This window comes from Megalopta genalis, chromosome 7 (assembly GCF_051020955.1).
Source record: "Megalopta genalis isolate 19385.01 chromosome 7, iyMegGena1_principal, whole genome shotgun sequence".
Classification (NCBI taxonomy): Eukaryota; Metazoa; Arthropoda; class Insecta; order Hymenoptera; family Halictidae; genus Megalopta; species Megalopta genalis.
This window is the reverse complement of record NC_135019.1, coordinates 21,610,910-21,633,206: the sequence shown is the minus strand read 5'-3', so window position 1 is coordinate 21,633,206 and position 22,297 is coordinate 21,610,910. Positions and strand designations below refer to the sequence as shown.

At 35.1% G+C, this 22,297-nt stretch overlaps 1 protein-coding gene across 8 annotated transcripts in view; it reads left to right on the top strand.

Moving 5' to 3' along the window:
• The window catches only part of Galphaq (G protein alpha q subunit), a 146,870-nt gene that overhangs the window by 70,857 nt on the left and 53,716 nt on the right, over positions 1–22,297 (top strand). The gene's annotated exons all lie outside the window — the stretch shown is intronic.

Sequence of the window (22,297 nt, the reverse complement as noted above, 5' to 3'; positions counted from 1 at the left end):
TATCATCAAAATCCCTGATATCGTGATGCAAAAATGATCCGCTTGGCATTCGTTGTCTTTTATATACATTTGTCATTCATTTGAAACCGTATAGATTAATATTTGTCATCGAAGAAACTATATTTTTTTATGTTTATATGCTTATTGTCTTACAAACATATATAAAATTTATGCACTTATATTTTTATTTATTTATATACTTATATTTACATACTTGTGGTATGGTCTCCTAATTTGAATCTGAATTCTGTAAAATGGCAGAATCATCGTTTTCATGAAATTGATATCATGGGATCCGAGGAAAATAACAGTGTATGCAATAAATCTTCTATCGTTTTTCTCTAGATATTTTCCGTGTGTGCAATTCTCTGTATCTTTTTATAGTTTTGTTTCTGTACTCTTGGACCTCCTCCGACAAGATCTTTATGGGAAGTAGAGCATGTTGTATGATGTTTGCTTCATGAATTAGGATTTTGTGTTATACTCGATATCATATAAAATCATGAATACATATTGATGAATTTTACGACCGTATCCAGAGAATATTCACGAAAAGCATTAATATTAATCGCATATCCGGAAGATAATGTTCGGAGAATAATAGCAAAACGATGAATAAAATCTTTGTGAATACTACCTGTAAGCGATGATGTCATAACTGCATTTTTGAAAAAGCGTCTTGCACTATTACCATTATTACTTGTTCCAAAACCAGGATTTAGTACGTCTATTAGATCGGTACATAAATTCGTGCGATTTTAATTTCAATATAAATTTTCCGTATAATAATTGCCTAACAATTATATCTCATACGTCATTCGAAAGATTAGTTTTTTCGTGTTATGCGATTATTTACTTATTCATTCTCCATGCAAGTGATAAAATGACTAATTTTTTGAAAATCATGGAGTGTCAAGGTAACGAGAATGAACATTTTCGACATATTTTGCTGTACGATTAAATCGTAAATATTTCAGTTATTGTTAACTTGACACTCTATAGTTTTTACATAAGTAGTTTTTAAATTCGTAATAAAGTGATTAATTTGTTAAAACTTGAACATTACTTGAACATTTATTTGATTTTTTAAAATGTCATGCTTACCTTGTTTTCTCTTCTTTACTGCTTCCTTATCTCTATCACCTTTGATTTGCTATTTTTGAACAGTTAGGCGACATAATACGTGTTTATTTTTAATTTCTTATTTTATTTATTTAAGTACGTCATGATTGATTTTGTTTCATAAATCAGAAATATCTATTCAAACTATATAATGTTTGGTCTCATTTTATTCAGAAAACTATCAGTAATATGTTACAAAAATTCAGTTTTAAAATGTTAAAATTTTATGTTATTGCATTATGAGTTGTCATTCCAGGCCGCATCGTGTGCCACATCATACGCTTGACCGATTCCGGCGGACCTTAGCATAGGCGTAGGAATAGCACAGGGACAATCCTAGGAAGACCGTATCATGGACTTCTAGGGAGAATTTACTGTACCGCTTCATACATAACCTTAATAGAACTATGAGCGAGAATGTGACTGAGAAAATGATTACATGTTTGATACGTTACTCACGTCTTCGTTGCCGGAGAACGATGTTTTTCGACGTAATGCTTGGGACCTAATATGTAATTGCTGTAAATCTGATAATTTTTGGGAGTGTCGATGCATATCTTCTTTTCCTCGTCTGTGGTTACAACGATAGTCTATAGGAGATTGTTGAAAAATACGTAAACCGTTGAGTGTGCTACATGAAAGTTCTTGTACAAGTGCAAAATAAATGGCAATATGATATATTGGGTGAGATCACAGGAAAATCCTATGGTTATAAGGAAAAACGCCACGGTTTACGTCTCAAAGTTTCGATAAGTTTGGGTACTCATTAATTGAACTGTAGAATGTAGGATACGTATAAACCTCACACGACAAGAAGGCACCTTCGTGTTTACATATTCCTCTCTTATTAGCTGCCCCACTGCCGCTATTGGCCGATGGCGATCTTCATCATAGTCTTCGGCCAATAGCGACCAATATCTGCCTTCTTGTCGCGATATACAATATATGTGTTTACTAAATACAAATACGATCGAGCAAAACAATAACGGCATTTGATCGAATTACAATCTTCGCTTGACACGCATTAACCGTCGAACTGCGGTTCCTGTTCTTTTTGACACAATGAATTGTAAAAACTCGCCTTATTACTCAATTTTTGCCAAATAGGCACATTAAATAAATTGCTGTTACACAGGAAACAATAGCAAGACTAGTAAGGTTCAGTGCATGAAATATCCTCAAAAATATATTTTGCAACATTGGCAAATAGAAAACAGAAAATGGTTATGAACATCAACAATTGTATGGTCGCGAGGGCTAAACAAATCAACAAATTCACAAGATTTTGAAATCTGGTAATTACTAAAAGTAACTTTTACATTGTTACTGATACTTAAACGAAAATTTAACAAAATATTATATTTGTATATTTCTATATTAGAAATAATAGAAAATAGAAACATACAAATATAATATTTTGTTAAGTTTTTTTTTTAAATATACAGAATGACTCTGCTTGTGAATAATTATAAACTCAAAGTAATTTTTACATTTTCTACGGATATTTCAAGAAAAAACATATTTGTATATTTCTGTATTAGAAATAATAGACAATAGAAATATACAAATATGATATATCGTTAAGTTTTTGTTTAAATATCACTGAAAGTGTAAAAGTTACTCTGAGTCTATAATTATTCACGCTACTGTGTCTTATGATTGATTGTTATTTCTTAATTCTCTGAATCAATTTCGGTTAAAATTTTGCTGTTAACCATTTACTGAGAAATTGGCTCTGCAAAATGGGGGCTCTAAAACGCCAGTCTGTCGCGCGTCGCACGTGGACAAGTGTTTCGTGGAGACGCTTGCTAAACGAACCGAAATGCTGGCGAAAGCTAACGTTAGAAGTAACATCTTGCGATTACTTGTCAAGTGATCACACATTCAATGCTTCCCCTTATTCTACGTATACAGTGTTCCACGCGTATTCTGTCCACGTAGAATATCTTCGCCGTCTCAAACATCACGCGAAAGTGTATCGAATTAAAGTTATACAGGGTGTCCCAAAAGTTACTAAACATCGGGAAATGACGGGTTCCTAAGGTCATTTCAAGTAACTTTTTCCTTAACTTTTCCTTTATTTACGAGTTTTTAACGAAAAACACTGACCAATGAGAGGCGAGCTCGTCTGACGCGAGGCGGCCGAGCCAACGAATGGACGAAGCCCAGTTCCACTTACTGGCTCGACCAGCCTCGTGCCAGCCGAGCTTGCCTCTCATTGGTCAGTGTTTTTCGTTAATAACTCGTAAGTAAAGGAAAAGTTAAGGAAAAAGTTACTTGAAATGACCTTAAGAATCCGTCATTTCCCGATTTTGAGTTACTTTTGGAACACTCTGTATGTGCATATACAATTTGCAGTCGGATTACGCGCTGCATCGTTGCGATCCTCGAATTGTTGTCACGAACCGGGAAAAAATAATGAAGCAGACTACCGATATAATTGAAAGTTGATTCAATCCACCCGGTATACAACAATTTTTTGACCTTTCAATGTGTTTTTTTCATTGTTCATAACTTACCCTTTTGAGTACCTCGGTCCGAAGTGTTCCGATTGGAACACTTTTGGTCGATTTGCGCATTCAAAGAAAGTAATCAAAATATAGCGACATGGCATCAAAGTAGTCGGAGCTCGGGTGCTGAAGACATGAAAACAAACATCGCACAATACGCTGGAAATTTTTGTAATAAAAATGATTTTAGCGTCATTTCGTGGTTTAATAATATATATAATATAGTAAGTTGTTGAATTCGTCTTAACGCCAACTAGAATATTACGATGTCAAAAATATATATGTATTAACATTTCAAAGATCGATATGGCCTTTATTTTTTATCAAAATCAATTTGTTGTTGAAATGTATTCTATTGGAATTTGTAGATAACTAAATGCTTATCAACTTTTGTTGTATTATAGGTTTTTGCCAGACAATCGGGAATGTCTGTGAAATCATTCAAAGTTTCGATCCGGTCCCAGTCGAATTGGGTCAGATACAGTATGCTTCAGTACCAGTGTTACTGGGCCCAGTGCGATTTCAGTGCTTTTCGTGGTGGAGAGGATAACGAAGTACTGCACATACAGCAAACTGGCGCAGGCGCAGAGAGTGATCTGACGAGTGAATTGGTACATTACCTACCTAACCTACAATACCTAGCAACCGACTAATCTACAAACGTGTCCATTACTCCATTTCATTATTTCAGGCGATGACAAGATAGTACTCCATAACAATAACTACATATCTATGTAACGTTCAGAATTCTGAATTTTTTTCAAAATTGTGAAACATCAGAAATTCAATTCTAGCCACGAAAAATTGATTTCCAGCTTACTGTGCGTCTTTCCTTTAATCGATATCGATTCTCGAAACTCAACACTTAAGCAGTGATAGTAATTAACGTGACCTTGCTATATATATATTATTTTTTATGAAAACTGTTGAGTTTTAACCATTGTCCCGCTTCACGAGTACTATAAGATGAAGTGATAACGAAAAATGACCTTGAAAATTATTTTTTCAACCGTTTTTAAATCTTTTATACGGACCCAGAATGCAAATTTAGACAATGCGTTCTTTCTCGGTGATTTGCATGTATAAACAAAATTTCATTGAAACCGGTTGACGTTGTTATAGGGTGTCCCAAAAATGTCTTGCAATCCGAAAATAGGGGATCCCTGATTTTAAGCAACTTTTTCCTTAGCGAAAATGCGATCCGCGGCTTTGTTTCCGTCGTGTATTCCACGATTTTTGAGTATGGTGGTCATGACATATAATTTTTATATGACGTTTTTAACGTCGTTTTTTATGTAAAGGGTTGACTTAAGGCCCATGGTTCCTTGCAGATACTTGTTCCTCTCGATGAATACTATATGTTGCAATAAAAAAATGTAACTCTTCGACCTTGGTTTTCAAGATCAAGGACATTCTTATTGTCCATTTTTTTTAGCAAATTTCTACCGATCTCGAGGTGGTCGTGACATATAATTTTTATACACCCTATACATACGTAATTGAGGTCTACAGAGTGCATTGTTTAAATTTTTGTTGCTGATTCAGATAAAAAAATAAAAAAAAATTATTTTCTCATTCTGCTTTCCTGTAATATCTCAAAAGAATTCTAGTCATTCAGTTTAGTTTTGAGAAAGTTACATACTTCGTTTCGAATGGTGCCCGAATATTTTAGAGTGTCACTGTTAGTCAGCGTGTACTCGAAGTCAAATCGACTATTTTCAATTGCTCATATTTCAAGAACGAATTCCAAATTTGGAAATCGGTAAGAAACTTTTCGATTTGTACAGTGATGTACATAATTATAGACTGAGAGTAACTTTTACATTATTACTGAATCTAAATAAAAACTTAACAAAACTTCGAATTTGTATGTTTTTATTTTTTATTGTTTCTAATATACAAATATACGAATACGATATTTTGTGCAGTTTTTTTTTTAAATGTACAGGATATCTTAGCTAAAAGAGATCAACCACAGTGCTGTGATTAATTATAAACTCAAAGTAACTTCTACATTTTTACTGATATTTAAACAAAAAAACAAAAGCAGCTATATTTGTATAATTCCATTTTCTATTATTCTTAATATAGAAATATACGAATAAGGTGTTTTGTTAAGTTTTTGTTTAAATATCATTAATAAAGTAAAAGTTACTCTGAATCTATAATTATTCGCACCACGTTATGTACGTCAGTAATATGCATGCTTTGCTCTGATCCATAGATTTTAAACAGCTTGTATAATTTAGGCTCTTGATTCGAACACTCCAGACTGACAAGCGATACACGATGCGGGTTGAAGGACAAACAACAGAATTGTCGGTCTGCGGGTTCACCTACGACCGTCAGGAACTTTCCGATTGCGAAAAGTAATTTCGGCTGTTTTTATCTACAAAAGGCATCGTTCGCCGAGTTAGTCTTACTGTAATCACGTACTATTGTTACATACTGCGAGAAACGTTAATATTTGGACACGCAACAACTTTTTCCAAATTGGACCGAATGAATGACTTGAATTTTATTTTAGACGTTGGGTCGATTAGATTACTGGACAATGAATGAAACATTTTTTATAAAAATTACAATTGATTGGTACGACAAAAAGAAATGAAAAATGACGTTTTTTCATTTTTTTGTCTGAACCTGGAACGAAAATTTAAAAAATTTTGTAGATAAATTTTCTAGATCTCGGTAACTTATATATATGCGAAAAATTTCATGCTTAGTATTAACAAAGTCGCTACGTAAGGAGTGGGGCAGGCGACGCATGCGCGGGAGTTCTGCACAGCGGCCTATGCGTTTAGAGGGTGGCACCTATTTTATTGCATTGTATCTGCAGCTCTGCGTCGCTGCGCATCGCCATCGTAGTTCAGAAGTATAATGTTCACCCGGTAGACAAAGCAAAACTGCCTTGCGTTGGCAAAATGAATATTTCCTGCACTATAGCGCAGAATAGTGAAAGAAAGGGGTTGTGACAATCGAGGGATGGGGGGGGGGGGTCGATCGGTCATCGTTCGTGGTTGCCTAATAAGGAGAGTCCCAGGGATGACGCTCACTTTTTGATGAGATTTGGTACAGTGATAGAGCTCGTAAAGTTGAATCCAATGATACCCGATTTTAGGGACAGATAGCTTATAATTTTCGAGATACTTAATGTTAAAATTTGCTAATAAAAGGTCAGAAAAACGCGCTGAATTGCGGCGCACGGCACTGTATAACAGACGGTGGAGGGGGCGCCGCGCATCGCATTCAGGCAGGCCAGATCGAGCCTCCATCTTTCCATAATATTTCTAGTACTTTGCTGGTACAGATATCACAGCTACGTTGATGCCACGTATTCCCTCCATTACTCCAACTTTAGTTTATTGGTGTTTGCAGGGCAAGGGTAGGGGAGCAAAGGGATTCCCTTCGCGCAATCAATTTCCTGGCAACACTGTTCAGCGCATAGTTCCAGTATGGAGCTTAAGTATGTGGACCTGAATTTGACCTTGACGGAGTTGATCGTCAAGCAGTATATGCATGAGTGGTCACTGAAATAAGTTAATTAATAAGATTTTCGACCAATAGGAGGTTCAAGTGTGATTTTCTGTGGCGAGTTACTTTCTCATTTGTTTGCATGGATAATATTTGGACGATGTATCTTTTCTGAACTACAAAATTATTTAAGGCATAGTTTGATATATTCTCTTTCTAATTCAATTAAATTCTAAAACAAATGATACCTAATTGGATGACACTGTCGGCCGTATTTCCAAAGGCCGAAAAGAGACAATAAGGCTGGCCTCAGACGAGCGGTTTGCGGCAGTTTTGCCGTCGCTTTTTCGCGTTTGTAAATGTTTTGCAACCGTTTTATGTAATACGCAATTCATTTCAATTTTAGTTATAGATGCGAGAAGAAATCGACAGAAAAAAAGAAAAAGATATTTATACGATAAATACAACAATAGTATACGATAAAACTTTAAATAGAACATACTGTTCATCCCCCCTATAGGGTTCATCCTTTTACCGCTGCAAGATTTCTGAAAGGAGCATTTGTATTCACATTCGACGTCAAATCGTCGCAAACCGCTCGTCTGGAGCCAGCCTAAAGGAACAGAAGAGATCAATTCATATACATGAAATAAAAGAATATTTATTATTATTAATATATAGATTGATCTCCGTTTATGAAGTCCCCTATACTTATAGTCCTCACGCGTTAAGAAGGCATCTTTGCGTTCACGTTCCCACTCTTACTAACTGGCCCACTGCCGCAGCTATCGATCGTTCGCGATCGCCGTCGATCTTCGTTACCGTTTTTGGCCAATAGCGGCCGATAACTGTGGCAATGGTCTGACAAGGCGCCTTCTTGACACGTGAGAACTATAGTTCTTTTTAAATATTTGTTGTCATTCGAATTCTCTTTATTTTTATTGTACCATTGCGAGCTTTTTGTTCTTTTTAAGGTCTGAAATACGCAACATTCTGTTCTCTTCCCTAATGAAAGGATATTTTTGTTATTTTGCGGAACTCTAGATTCACAAAAATACAGACCTGTTTTGACGATTTGTAGAAATGACTATCACGATATGTGCATATTATACCCTGCAATCGAGTGTCGATTTCAGTGAAAATATTATGTAGCGGATTTGATGTAAAAAAAATGTAAAGAAAATGTCCACGATTTCAAATAGGAACTGAAGGATATTCCAAACTTTCGACGAACTTTTCAGCGGAAACGATGTTTTTATATTACTGGGGAGTAACAAATGGATCTATTAAATGCATCTATAAATTCATTTAATATCATCTGATAATAAATTAGAAGATTAACACCCCAACCACTTATAAAATATATTTGGTTCCGAATAGTTTTCGAGATATTGCGCGTATAAATAGACGAAGGAAACTGAACAAATCTCGCTTTCCAACTGCTTAGAAATAGCAATATTTCACGCATGGTATGTACTTAGACACCCACTCGAACCATCGCTGGTACTTTCGCTTTCGAGATGATGTAATGCATATATAATAAACTATTATTATTTCAGTACTACAAAAAATTCAGAAATTCAAATATTTTTCACTTTTTGCGCAGTTTTACGTTAATGGGCAAGACAAGATTACCTTTAGCAGATTAGTAGATAACTATACAATCAAATATACTATCATGAGCAAGTTTTTGTTTTATCCCTAATTTCATTGAAAACTGTAATAAAAGAATGAACAAAGAATATTTAGAAACTTGGAAACTAGGGGTCCCTATTTCACGCATGTTTAAATAAACGTGTACACGAGTAATTAACAGTTTCGAATTTCAACCAGTACCCGCGTATTTCTACATATATTACACGTGTACTTCTTCTTCATGACATTATTTCCAGCAGTAAAGGAACTTCTGTGAAATCGAACATTTTTGATTGATACGTAATGTTATGAAAAAATTATAATACAGGGTGTACCAAATGTTACTTTCCGGAAATGAGGGATACCTGAGGTCATTTGAAGTAACTTTTTCCTTAGCGCAAATGCAATCCGCGGCTTTGTTTATAAGTTATTAATGAAAAACACTGACCAATGAGAAACGAGTTCGGTTGGCCCGCAGTGGCCGAGCTAACAAGCAGTCGAAGCCTCGTTCCACTCATTGGCTCGACTGTTTTGCGCCAACAAACTCTATTCGAAACATCGTGCGATTTAGAAGATTTTGTAAAGAAGTTTCTGCATTATGCATGTCGAACAAAATTGTCTTTTTTTCAATGGAATGTATGTATTCATTTTGGGTACTCATACGATATCTTCTAGAACAGATATGTATTTGTATCGCTTTATTTTATTATTCATAAGGTGTTGTTTCGAAGTATTTAAATATAAAAAGAAATATTGTATCGTAATACTTTAATTACAGTTCATTTATAGTCTCTATAATTTCAATTTGTAAACGAGAAGAATTAACTACATCAAATTATCAAATCCGAAATACAATAGTATTGATTTGAAGTGTTTTCAAAAGAAATTGATATAATTATGGTTACGATGATTTGTTTCGATGATGAAAATTGCAAACTGTGCAGCTACGAAATGGAATTAATTTTTATAGAATATGTAGTATTGTTTCCTACAAGTTTCTCCCCAACGGAATAGAAACTCGGAGCTCCGTTCAAGAGAAACTGTACTTATAGCCTCTGATTAGTCTCCATCAAATTTCTTGAATAAATTTTTGTTTTATACAGAATTTCCACGTATGTATCACGAGATAAACAGATATTTCGTTCAGAGTTCCTATTTCATAATACAAGTCATTTTAACCACGTCTTTTTAGATTGAATATCAAAAGCGAAATCATTAATTGCTGCAAAATTATAAAGAGTTTCTCGACTTGTATGTTTTTTAGGAATATGTACGTTATATTCCATTCAATTCAATTGTTGTGTACATCGTGGTTTGAAAACATACATATACGTGCCTAGATCCGTGTACAAATATGTATGACACCCTATTGGAAGTTTTATATACGTTAGATTTTTTTTGTATTTATTTTAAATTATATGCGTCAACAAAATACTGCAAGTTGTTTCGAGTGGTACATAACACAACAGAAACGTTAAGCATTTATCTTAAATAACATGATATATGCAACGTATATACAGGGTGTCCCAAAATTATTGTACAAGTGGGAAATGAGGGGTTCCTGAGGTCATTTGAAGTAACTTTTTCCTTAGCGCAAATGCAATCCACGGCTTTGTTTACGAGTTATTAACGAAAAAGCGCTAACCAATGACAGGTGAGTTCGGCTGGCGCGAAACGGACGAAGCCCAGTTCCATTCATTAGTTCGGCCGCCTCGTGCCAGCTGATCTCGCCTCTCATTGGTCAGTGTTTTTCGTTAATAACTCGTAAACCAAACCGCGGATTGCATTTGCGCAAAGGAAAAAGTTACTTCAAATGACCTCAGGGACCCCTCATTTCCCGATTTTAAGTAACTTTTGGGACACTCCGTGTATAAGATTTAACAAGGATAATATATAGTATCCATGTCCTTTGGTTATGTCACGCGTAAACTCGATTATTCCAATTCGCCATGTTTTTTTTAAAATACATACGCTGTTTACTTATAAACTAGTTTCTGGTGTGTCTTTATTATTTTTTCAAACTTCGTTCTATAAGCTGTTTTTAATACTTTCCTACTGTCATCCGTCCATCTGTCATTCGGTGTGTCACTGGCATTGCTATTTGTATCTTTCTGACTGTTCTCAGATTTTGTATCCTGAAGATCATAGTTATGGCAGCTGTCGTTATACTAAAATCTTACATGTATTCTATTTCTCCTATATCTTTTTCCCTTAAGATCTTCAATTACATAAGATCTCTGACATTTTAGTCTCTGTTTAACAAATTGTCGCAACCCAGTCAGACGTTGACGTTTTTTTTTTAAATGTGAGCTGCAAAATTGATAGCAATGCTTTATTTTTGTTGATTAATATTGTTAATATTCGCTGCACTTGCGATTTTCCGTGTATTTTCTCTTTAATTTTTTGTCGACGACAGATAGATTCATCCTTAAGTTCCTTAATATTAGTAATTGAGCGGGTGATGTTTAAATATGAATCTGTGTTAAATTCAAGACTCATTTTTCGTATATTTTTTTGCTATTTTGACGGAATATTCCGCCTGACCATTGGATCTTGAATGGTACGGACTGGTAGTATCATGCTCAATGTCCTAGTCGTACAGAAATGATTTGAATGTTATGGAATTGAATGGCGGATCACCATCCGATATCAACGCCATGGGAACACCATGACGAGCAAAAATGGAAAACTGTTTAGCATCGCCAATTCTATATATTTTGAGTAGCAGTCGATAACTACCAAATACTGTTTGTTATTGAAATACATGAGGTCAACTCCTACTTTCTGCCATGGGTATTTGGATATCTAACTCTGCAATAGTTCTCCAGGGTTATCCGGTCTGAATTTATCACATATGCTACATTGTTCCGCTATATTTTTAGTATCGCTATTCATGTTCAGGCAGTATAGAATGTCTCCTGTCATTCAGAGACATTTGTTAATGCCTTGATGCCTCTGGCGAATCCTTGTTAACATTTCTTTTTGCATTGCTTTGGACATGATCAATTTATCACTTTTAAAGACTATATCATTGGTGGCATGCACATCGCCTGGAATATTGCAGTACATCTTTAAAGGTTGAATAACTTTGTTTTCGCTGCCAGGCCATCTGTCTAGGCAATCATTTTTCAATGTCTCTAAGTCTTTATCCCGTATAGTGGCCTTGTGGATTCTATTTTTCTGCTCGCGACTTATGGCTGGACTAGAATATAGCGAACGAACGTGGAGTGGCTAGTCGGTTTCGTAATTGGGAACACAGTGTACCTTTAGGGCTGCTCTTGATAAGGGATTAGATATGTACATTTCTTTCCCGAGCACAGGAATAACATTTAGACCAGAACTGTTCAACAAGCCTCGCGGCGAGTAAGGGCAAAGATATGGGGCATAGCTACGTCTCGGCGGAGTGGAACCATGTGGTTCGTGCCTACGTCGGTAGGACCTATGACGATGCTCTGATGCTCATTCTATTTCACTCAATCTCGACGTAACCTACAGTCGATCTCTGTTACCATCTTCAGCCAATAACGTATCGTTACTGGTGGGGAGTCCCACGAGGAGATAAGGAAGGGTTACCGTTGCCCTTGGGAGTGAGGCCTCGAACCCGTCGATCGGTATTTGCTCCGTACTGATGTTCGTCCGGTAGACGTCTCACGCCGCTGCGCAGGACTCCCTGTGCATGCGTTACCTATGTAGTTACTTTTCTTGACTACACTGGTAGCGACCTAGTCGGTAATGAATGAGATGTTGACGACAAGTGCGTGACAACCGAAAATCCCATAATACACAAACATCGGTCATGTACAACTGCCATAGCCATCGGCTTGTAACAACCCCTTAGCTGGTTGATGCTGAGGATAAGCGTAGCCGAAATAAGGAGCGCGATCAGGATACGAACGTGAACTTCGTGCGAGAGTTGAGCATATTTAGATATTATGTTGTCACGACACAACGGACGAGTTTCTCAAAAATGTAAAGATTTTTGTCGCGATCGGAGTTTTTAACAAGACTTGTTCTGTTTTAAATTTCTTTTATTTTTGTAAATGAATTTTTGTCAGGGTGAATGATGCGAACAGATTTGTGGTTGGGTAGAAATCTCGTTAGGCGCGCGTTTGGACGGAATCTGAGGATTTGAGGGATAATGATCTATACGTATAGATTCTAACTTAAGTGGTGGGGAATTGTAGGAATTAGTGTGGTGAGGTCAAAGTTTTGAAGATGACGTGGCGAGGCAAAGGTTCAGATATGATGCGGCAAAGCACAGAGGTCGAGGATGAGACATAGTTTAAGGATGCGTCAAGGGTGAAATCATGGGTCGCAGAAAATGTTGGGATCTTCGGTGAGAAGATAATGAAATATATACTGTAATATAGAACATAACATTAACAATATTAAGTGATGTAACACTGTAATGACAGTAATGATAACAATAAGAATAATAATAATAGGATGTAACAGTAGAGGAGGATAACCGTAGGCTGTAGAAAAGTGGGAACATCCCCATTTTGCGTAGGGCTACCTTCCCCGCGCCACTGTACCGTTGCGTAGTGAAGCAAAAACCCCAAAAACCTGGCAAAAAGTAAAAAAAAATGCAAATTCGAGAATCTGCGATTATTGATCATTATATCACAGTCGATAACATGCTTTGATAGATTCTGCAGCAAATAAAGAAACTGGAAGGCCAAGTTCATTGTCAATATATTTCTTTAGAAATATATTTCTACAAATATATGATGAAATTCATGAATCAACTAACAGATGTAGCTGGAATACTAAAAATAAATTTGATAATTTTTTACATTTATTAAAGTTACTCTTCCACGAGTCCATCAGACTTAAATTATGGATTATAGAAAGGGCCAAATATACAGTTACATTTATTGAAGAACTCAGTTCAGTCGTTACTAAGTCAAAAGGTTTTAAAATCGTAATAGTATTAGTAATTGCGAGCAGTTCGCATCCTATCATTTCTAGTTTTATCGTAACATCATTCAAAACCGAAAAGATTGCGTTACGATTAATTATAAGGCGATCGCACATATGAAACGTCAAGTTCCATCGGCTTAAACAAGATTGAATTAATTTTTGTACCGATAAATCTAATTGCTTGCGCTTTTCATTGCTATATTAGAATGGTGAAAATATTGTAATATTGTACTCTTTTTTCACGGCATTTAAGAATGTTGTTATTTCGTGAAAGATATCTTCTTTATGCATAATTGTGTCGTATATGCTGCACAGAAAACACTATATTTTAAATTATGTAATAAATTTGCTGCGGCAATTATGTTAACTGCATTATCATGAACTAATGAAAACAATTTTTTATTAACATACCATTTATATATTCCGTCTAAAAAAATTTTCAAATTTCCTGCTACGTCTCATGCTTGCATATAATGTGTGGAAAGTGTAAAAGTCTTTAATGCCTAATGTTTTATTATGAAACAACAACAAGATGACCATTCATCTGACGTTAGGGAAACACTAGATATTTTAGACCAGGGCTCGGAATTAATCAGCACGCAACATTCAGATCGCGAGAGCTACGCCTCTTGACCAGCGTACGAACCACAATTCCCACAATTTACCTGCCGGGTTACCTGGTTGTCGCAGTTCTTTTCTATCACACGACACGACTTTATAAGGGCATCACGTTACGTAGAAAATCGGTTCTGTGCGAGTACCCGTTGCAGTTGCAGCAGAAAGAGTGGGAAAAGCGACTGGCCGCTCGGCGGAGCACATGTAGGGCCGATTCACATCTACGTGCCAGGCTCGGTCGTGCTAACAGCGTGTTCGATTGAGAATGTTCACATTAAACCTACGAGCATGGTGCCAGGCAGGACCGATAACCTCGGGACTGAAGTGCCTTAGACCGAGATTTCAGCGTTCGACTTTATTTTTTCCAAACATAGAAAAGGACAGCAAATGAAGGACAGATAATAACGCAATGTATAACTTCTTTATTTTTTACTATTTTTTAATAATTTAAAATATAAATATATTTTTCATATTAATATTAACTTAAATATTTTAGGAAACCAGTGAAACGTCATCCTAGACGAAAGTTTTATTTTTGTAGTTTATACATCCTTCGTATTGAAATAAATGATTGTCTGATTTACGAATTTGTAATAAAATAACCTTAACATTTTATTGAATTATGACTCACAGATGGTTACCAGAAGTTGAGCCACCATCTAGCCTTCATACATTCCTTTTTTTTTGCATACTTTGTCAAGTTGAAATGCTTTTCAGGGTTTATTGCCTGCAACGCTAGAACGAAAGATTTCCCACTCCGCCCACATCGTACCAATTCCGTAGTTCCGTCTCGCTTTGTTTTGCGATTCCGGGCGAAGCAAGCCTGGTCCAGGCCTGCCTGCAAGTGTGAACACGTTTGGACGGTGCTGGGAGGTCTGGCACGTTGCGAGCACGGCACGCGTAGTGTGAACACTCCAATGTAAATCAAATGTAAGAATGATTCGGCCTTGGTCGGCCTTGGAGCACTGCCCGAGCCTGGCACGTAGATGTGAATCGTCCCGTAGGCGTCTCGCTCCCCGTGGTCGCCTAAATCAGTGCTCGGAATGCTTCAGAACGCAACATTGGGCTCCGCCTCCTGACTACCACCGCAGCATCTCGCTCCCCGTGTTGCTTCTAAATGCTCGGAGCACCTCAGGTGTGCCGTAGTAACTGTTCGCAGTGCATCAGGGCGACTCTCGTATCAACAGATTTCCACCCATGAGATATCGTTAATGCTATACCAAGCACGTCTAAACGTGCGCAAAAATCTTGTTTTTCCAAACCCCAATAAAATTTTGACAATTACAATCAAAAACGGTTTTTAAAATTTATTTTTCAAATTTATCGTCAATCCGAAATTATCGCGCAACACAGTGGGATGGACCTACAGGGGATTCCACTGACAAAAAACGCATTAATAAAATCACTAGTCCTAATTAAAACAATTTCAAAAAGAATTGCATTTTTGTTCAACTCATATTTTGCAGTTAATGCAGACAATTTTTATTCTCGAATTAAATACATCCTTCTACAAATCATATTAATTTTGTGGGTAAGTGAAATAATATGAAAATATAACTTTGACTCACTCAGTAATGGACTGTGCTAATATGCAAAGGAGAAAGTCGTTCATTTACAGCCAAAAATAATGGAAACCATAAATTTTTAATACAGAACATTATCCTTGATTTTTTAAATAATGGCCAATCAAAAGATTGTTTACGAAGACTACCTTTGAAAAATAAATTATTTTTTCGTAACCTTTAATAATTGATTTAAAATTTTGAAAGAAAATGAACCTAAATGAAGCTGATTTTCAGCTTTATTTTCCCTTCTATTTCATCTAAATATCTTAAGAATGGCAAACGAACGCCGTTGTATAAATACACGTAGTATATCGACACCGAAACATAATACTACTGGCACAGCTGTCGTGGGAAAGATGTGACCCACAAGTTTTATATATGTGCAGAAAAATGACAATTATTTCTATTATATAGAGTAGATGATAAATTACTTTACGAACAAATTTCAATTCAAGTAATAGTTTAAATAACGAAAGAATAACAATTCTTAGCTATATTTTGGGTCAACAAGCTCGATTCATGTATAATACAATGGTTAAGGGGGTATTTTCGCGAAGAAACTATAACACCTTTTGTCATCAAACACAGTTAATTTTTTAAACAATTGTGAAGAAGCATATGAGATTCTTATTAATACGAGTGCGTCACTTCGCAACTTTTCCTATCGATTTTCCAATATTGGCAGCCGAAAAGAATGTAGAAAATAAAATCTGTGGATTGTTTCTAATACGAACTACAGGAATAAGTATACTAAAGATGTTCCTAATTTTTAGAAGCAATTACTTAAGTAGATTTTGACATATTATGGGCACCGTTTTGAAAAACATGCTTCGGAGAAAAACACATTTCAAGTTTTATGTACGAATGATCATTCATATCATGAATATCATACTTATGGTTAATAAGTAATTAATTATTAATGAATTTATTATCGCGTCCTTCAATCAACTGTAACTTCCTTAATTTTAAGAATTCAAACATAACGTTTTGTAGACGTATTTTTGATCATATATTCCTGATGAAAATTAAAAAAAAGTCGATTTTTTTCGAAGATTCACACTAGAATACCTCTCAACAAAGATTTCTCACGATATGAGGCCCGTCATTCCTTGTAATTTAATATCATACACATTGTATATGTATTTACGTATGTGCACCAAACATTGGTGGACAAACTTCGTTCGACTCGTTCGAAAGTGTCGCAATTTGACACTACGGTCAGTGACCTAGAGAACAATGCAAAGGTATCGGGTGTCAGTGAGTGTAGTTTAGGGAGTCAGGAGATAGTAACACGCGTTCACGTTGTTAAATAGAGACTATGCTAAAGTTTCACTTTCTGATGTGGCTTCGAAATAAAATCCTCACGTAATTAACAAAGGATATTACTAAACTTGGAATATCTCAAGAGTCATAAACGTTTCTATAAATGATTCTTGTGCGAGCAAAGTAGCGAAAGAGATTTTAAAACGTAAATAATGTTTTTTAAAATGTATGATTAATATATTGTCTCGTTAATATGTTGTCGATATAACGAATATTTATTATTCACTTTCTGTACAATTGCACGTGGTCGTTATATCGTCACTGTTTACACGCACGCTCATTTCTCTCTCTCTCTCTCTCTCTCTCTCTCTCTCTCTCTCTCTCTCTCTCTCTCTCTCTCTCTCGTAACGGGCAAGGGTGTTGCTGTTGATGTCCATTTCTCTTTTGTGAACCGCTAGATGGTACAGCGGCATTACCGCTACAAATGGCATCTTATACTTTTTTACCCATAACTACGAACACTACGGAAAGTAAGTCACAATAATATTGAGACACCTTTTAAATGAAATAACTTTTTTTTAAATTGGGCCAAATGACTTGAATACTTTTTAACCACCAGACTGACTAGTTTACCAATTTTTTGTTCGAGTCTAAAACGAAAATTTAAATAATGCGTTTGGTAGATCACGATATCAAGAATAAATACATTTTTACTCAACCAATATTTTTTGCAATTATTGCAAACAAATTTTATTTTGCACAAAGATACGTCATATTATTTCAAGTGATACAAGTTTTACACTCCGATATCATCCTTTCGCAAGCCATCCTTACCTTTTTTCAAATCAAATACATCCTTCCACAAATCAAATTCATTTTGTGGGTGTATCGAGAGTGAAATAATATAAAAATATAACTTGAAATATTCGTTTGCATGAACAGATACATTATAGAATTGTCAGAAATTACTATTTTATTTAACCGCTTGCAGCATAAGTGAGTCAGCGGTTTCACGATGCACCACTAACACTTTCTAAATATTCTTACCGTTTCAGAAGCTTCGCAATCATCGAACAAAATTTTTCTCTATTGAGACAGCATAGAAACATTTTCCAATGCTTTTTTTCGGTTCAGGTCATTTCCTCGACGTCGTCGTAGTTGTAAAAGTTGTGCCCCACTTTTAATTGTTAAGGTGGGAACAAAGGAAACAGTTACACTTTAATGGGCTTGTTGCAGTACGATACGAATTAATTTACGATGTGTACGATTTTATTTTTTCGTACGTTATGATCGATAATTAGGAAAATGATCAAATTGCGAATTTGCTGATGAAAAACTACTGAAAGAAAATGAACAGAATAAATTACTTTGCATTTTCAAATAAATCAAACTTTTTTGTAAAGCGTTTCATTGGTTATTTATGTTATTTCAATAAGTGATTTACCCATCAAGTGATTTAAAAAGTAATTTTAAAACACTCTTGTTTGAAAATTCTTAAAACTGTTGCCGTATCGAATATTCATACGGTATGGTAAGAACACGAAAGTATTGCGAATACAGTAAAATCCTACCCGATTTTCATAGAATTGTTCGATTAGCTTATAAAATCAAACCTTAAAGCATTTAATGCATGGAGTTAAACAGCTCATGCAGACTTACCCGAATCTACGTTACGGTTAAATAGTAATTCTACACTAAATGATCTCATTGTTGAGCATACCGCAACAATTAATGTAAAATTTATAAACTACATTCAGTGTTATTACTTCCTCGGATATGGTGCATTTTAATTAATAGAAAATATAGTTGAAAAATTCAGTACCTCGAATTCGTTGCTACGATGCGGGTAATTTCGATGTCCATATAATTAATCTCCTGATCATGTATAATGCGGGTGTAACATATTTAATGATTTATTGAACACTCTATACATATGTATAGTCTTCACGCGACAAAAGGGCACTATTGTGTTTACATTTCTCCTCTTACTAACTGCCCCACTACCGCAGGTATCGCACGCTATTGGCCGAAATCGGTGACGAAGATCGACGGCGACTTGTTTCGGCCAATAGCGGCCGATACCTGTGGCAGTGGGGCAACTAGTAATTCCCTCGCATTCCAACAGTCAATTTATTCATACTGCTGCACGCACACTCTCAGTGTTACTCTTATTTTTTTCACAACAACACATCTAAATAGAATTTTAACATTAAATTGGCAGTCAATGTAACTCCATGTTTTGTAATAATTTATCTGGTTGTTCCCAATTTCAATTATTTGAAAACTTTAATTTCATAGATATACGTTATCTATCAGAAGATGTGGTCCGTATCTTGTACTCTTTTTTTGACTAAACATAATAAAAATGATCAAATACATGTTTCGATCTCAAATACGCAGGAATCTGTGAACTATTTAGCAAGTCAAGTCAATATCTAATAACAGTTAACAAAAAAAGAACGTTGGTGTTTCATTTATGTGCACTAAGATGGCTCTTTTTACTAAAAACAATTCGTTTGCGACACCCTTCAAAATGGATCCAATTAATAAAAAAATAATCTATGCAAAAAAATTTAAAAGCCTTACACATTAAAATAATCGATTAAATGTTCATAAAATCGACTTTCTCGAATATCTTCTAAATTATTATATCGGAAAATTTGTTAGACAAAACGTGTAGGTTTGTACAGGCTGCGTCTTAGTCGTTATTAATCACAAATAATCAAAACGCGCATTAATTTTCAAAATTAAGAAACATAGTATTTAGTTTTCTTTTGTCTTTCATTTTATTTTTTTTAGAAAATTGCCCCGTGTATGTAATTTAACCTTGACATAACAGACGCTGCCTGTCCAAGTCTGTAAGTTTTTTCTAAAATATTTGTCGATATATTCAACAATTTGGAAGATATTCGAGAATATCGATTATGTGGGCATTTAATTAATTATTCTACTAATTAATTCTTCTTCTTCTTAATTAATTAATTCTTCTGTATATTCAAGGGTGGTGGATTTCGATGAAATTTCCAGAACGTACACAAGTTACCGAGGTCTAAAAAATGCATTTTTTAAATTTGCAGTATAGTCCCAGATAAAAAAGTTAAAAAAGCATAACTTTTTATTTTTTTATCGTGTCAACCAATTGCAATATCTAAAAAAAATTTTTTAGCCATTGCGCAGTAAACTAATCCCTCCAACATTCCCCCTAAAAATATATATATATAATATTTTTTACATCGATTGTGCGCTTGAAAATTTACAAAATGTTAAAAAAAATAAGTGGGACTTGTGTGTAATATCGTGTTGTTATTGTATATATCATATTTTTGTAGAATTAGTCTTGTTCTATGCGTGTTCTCGAACTGTCCTTGTTTTGACAGTCTTCAATTGACAGCATGATCTTGAAATGTTCTGTTCATGTCGTGTCTTGCCGACTCAATTCTGTCGTGATTGACTGTGTACGTGACGTTAAATCGCGATTATCAAATTTTCGTATTGATTTGTGTATGTGGTGGTTCTGACCGTACCAATCTGAGTTTCTACTGTCGATGAGCGAAATCATTGGATTCTTCAAACTATGGTTACGCAGATTAATTCAACATTTAGTCGTATTAATAAAAATTAATAAGAACAATAAATTACGGAATCTGTGAACATTTCTCATTTCTCCATGGCTATAACACTGTTCAACAAATTTTACCATTTTTTAAATTTTCTAATATCCAATAGGTGATCTTTATAGAGCGAAACTTCCTAAACACGAATCTTTAAACGAAATTGCTGTATCACCCACAGTTTTAACAAAAATAAGATGTTATATGAAAGCTAAAAACGTTAGGAAGGTCTAATTAATCTGGAAAAATAGAGAAGAGATTTCTGTATATGCCAATATAGACATTTATAATATTTTATACTTTTAAAGATTGTTACACACCCGCCATACTTTTGAAAAATGCTGAAGAACGTATTTTCTACGAAATATATTTGGATATTTACGAAAACTTTTTGACCTGACACGTGACTTGACCACGGCGCCTGATTCTGTAGACATTTCTGAAGAAGAAATTATCGAGGAAAAGTGTCTAAGTGGTTTCACATTTGTACAAGTTGAGAAAATATCCGTCGACAACGGGTGCACGACGCTTTGCTATCAAAAACAGCCACCGCTCTCCTATCTTGACTTACAAACCAGTACCGTAGCTACGCGTAATAGACACCACCAGTCCTGCATAGTAATCATAAAATTATTAAGAATCATATCAATTACCTTTAATTGTGACAGCAAACATGAAATACGTAGAAAATAAAAAATAACCTGTAACATCGTGCAAACAAATTTAGAAAAGTTTGCATGTTGATTGCTGTTTATATGTAGCATGTTTTTGATCACGTGATGTCTTATTTTAGTTAAAAATAATTTAATAATAAATAATAATAAATAAATAATAATAATAATAAATTCGTTTTCGATTACAAAATAATATTACGATATTACAAAACAAAAAATCGTGTCGAACAGTGCAATTGATATACAGTAAATTCTCCCCAATTGTCTTTCAGCTTAGAAACAAAAATGGACAACTTAGGAAGAGGGGATACTATTATTAGAGACGTTTGGCTCATTTTTATAGTTGCCGATTGTCAACAACTAAACTGAAAACGAAGCGCGAATAATCGTATCTCCTTTTTACAAATTGTTTATTTTCGTTCCTAAGCTGAGGGGCAATGTGAGAGAAATTATTGTAGTCGGTGTGTCTCTGTAAGGATATGCATATAAGAAAATATTGAAATTATCTTACATTCTCCAAACATTGATCACTAAACCGCGGATCATTTTGGAAAATAATAATTTTCTGAGTCAACTGCAAGAAATGGAAATCAAATAGAAATGTTTTTTTTTCCAAAACTCACAGTCTATTGATTGCATTTGCAGTTTTCATGTCTATGTTATCAATTTAAAACTCTGATAAATATGTAGGCTGCGGTATTTTTGCAATATCGACTGCAAGAGAGATTGTATCGTAAAGAATGGTTTCCTGATTAGCATAGTGTCGAGTTGGTAATTAACGTGTTGTGATACGACTCGGTCCAGCGCATCGCGACACAAGTATTTAGTATCTGCATACATTCGTGTATTGTATGTAGTGTACAAGAGCAATCCACATGCACGGGTACTACAACTGACAGACCGTA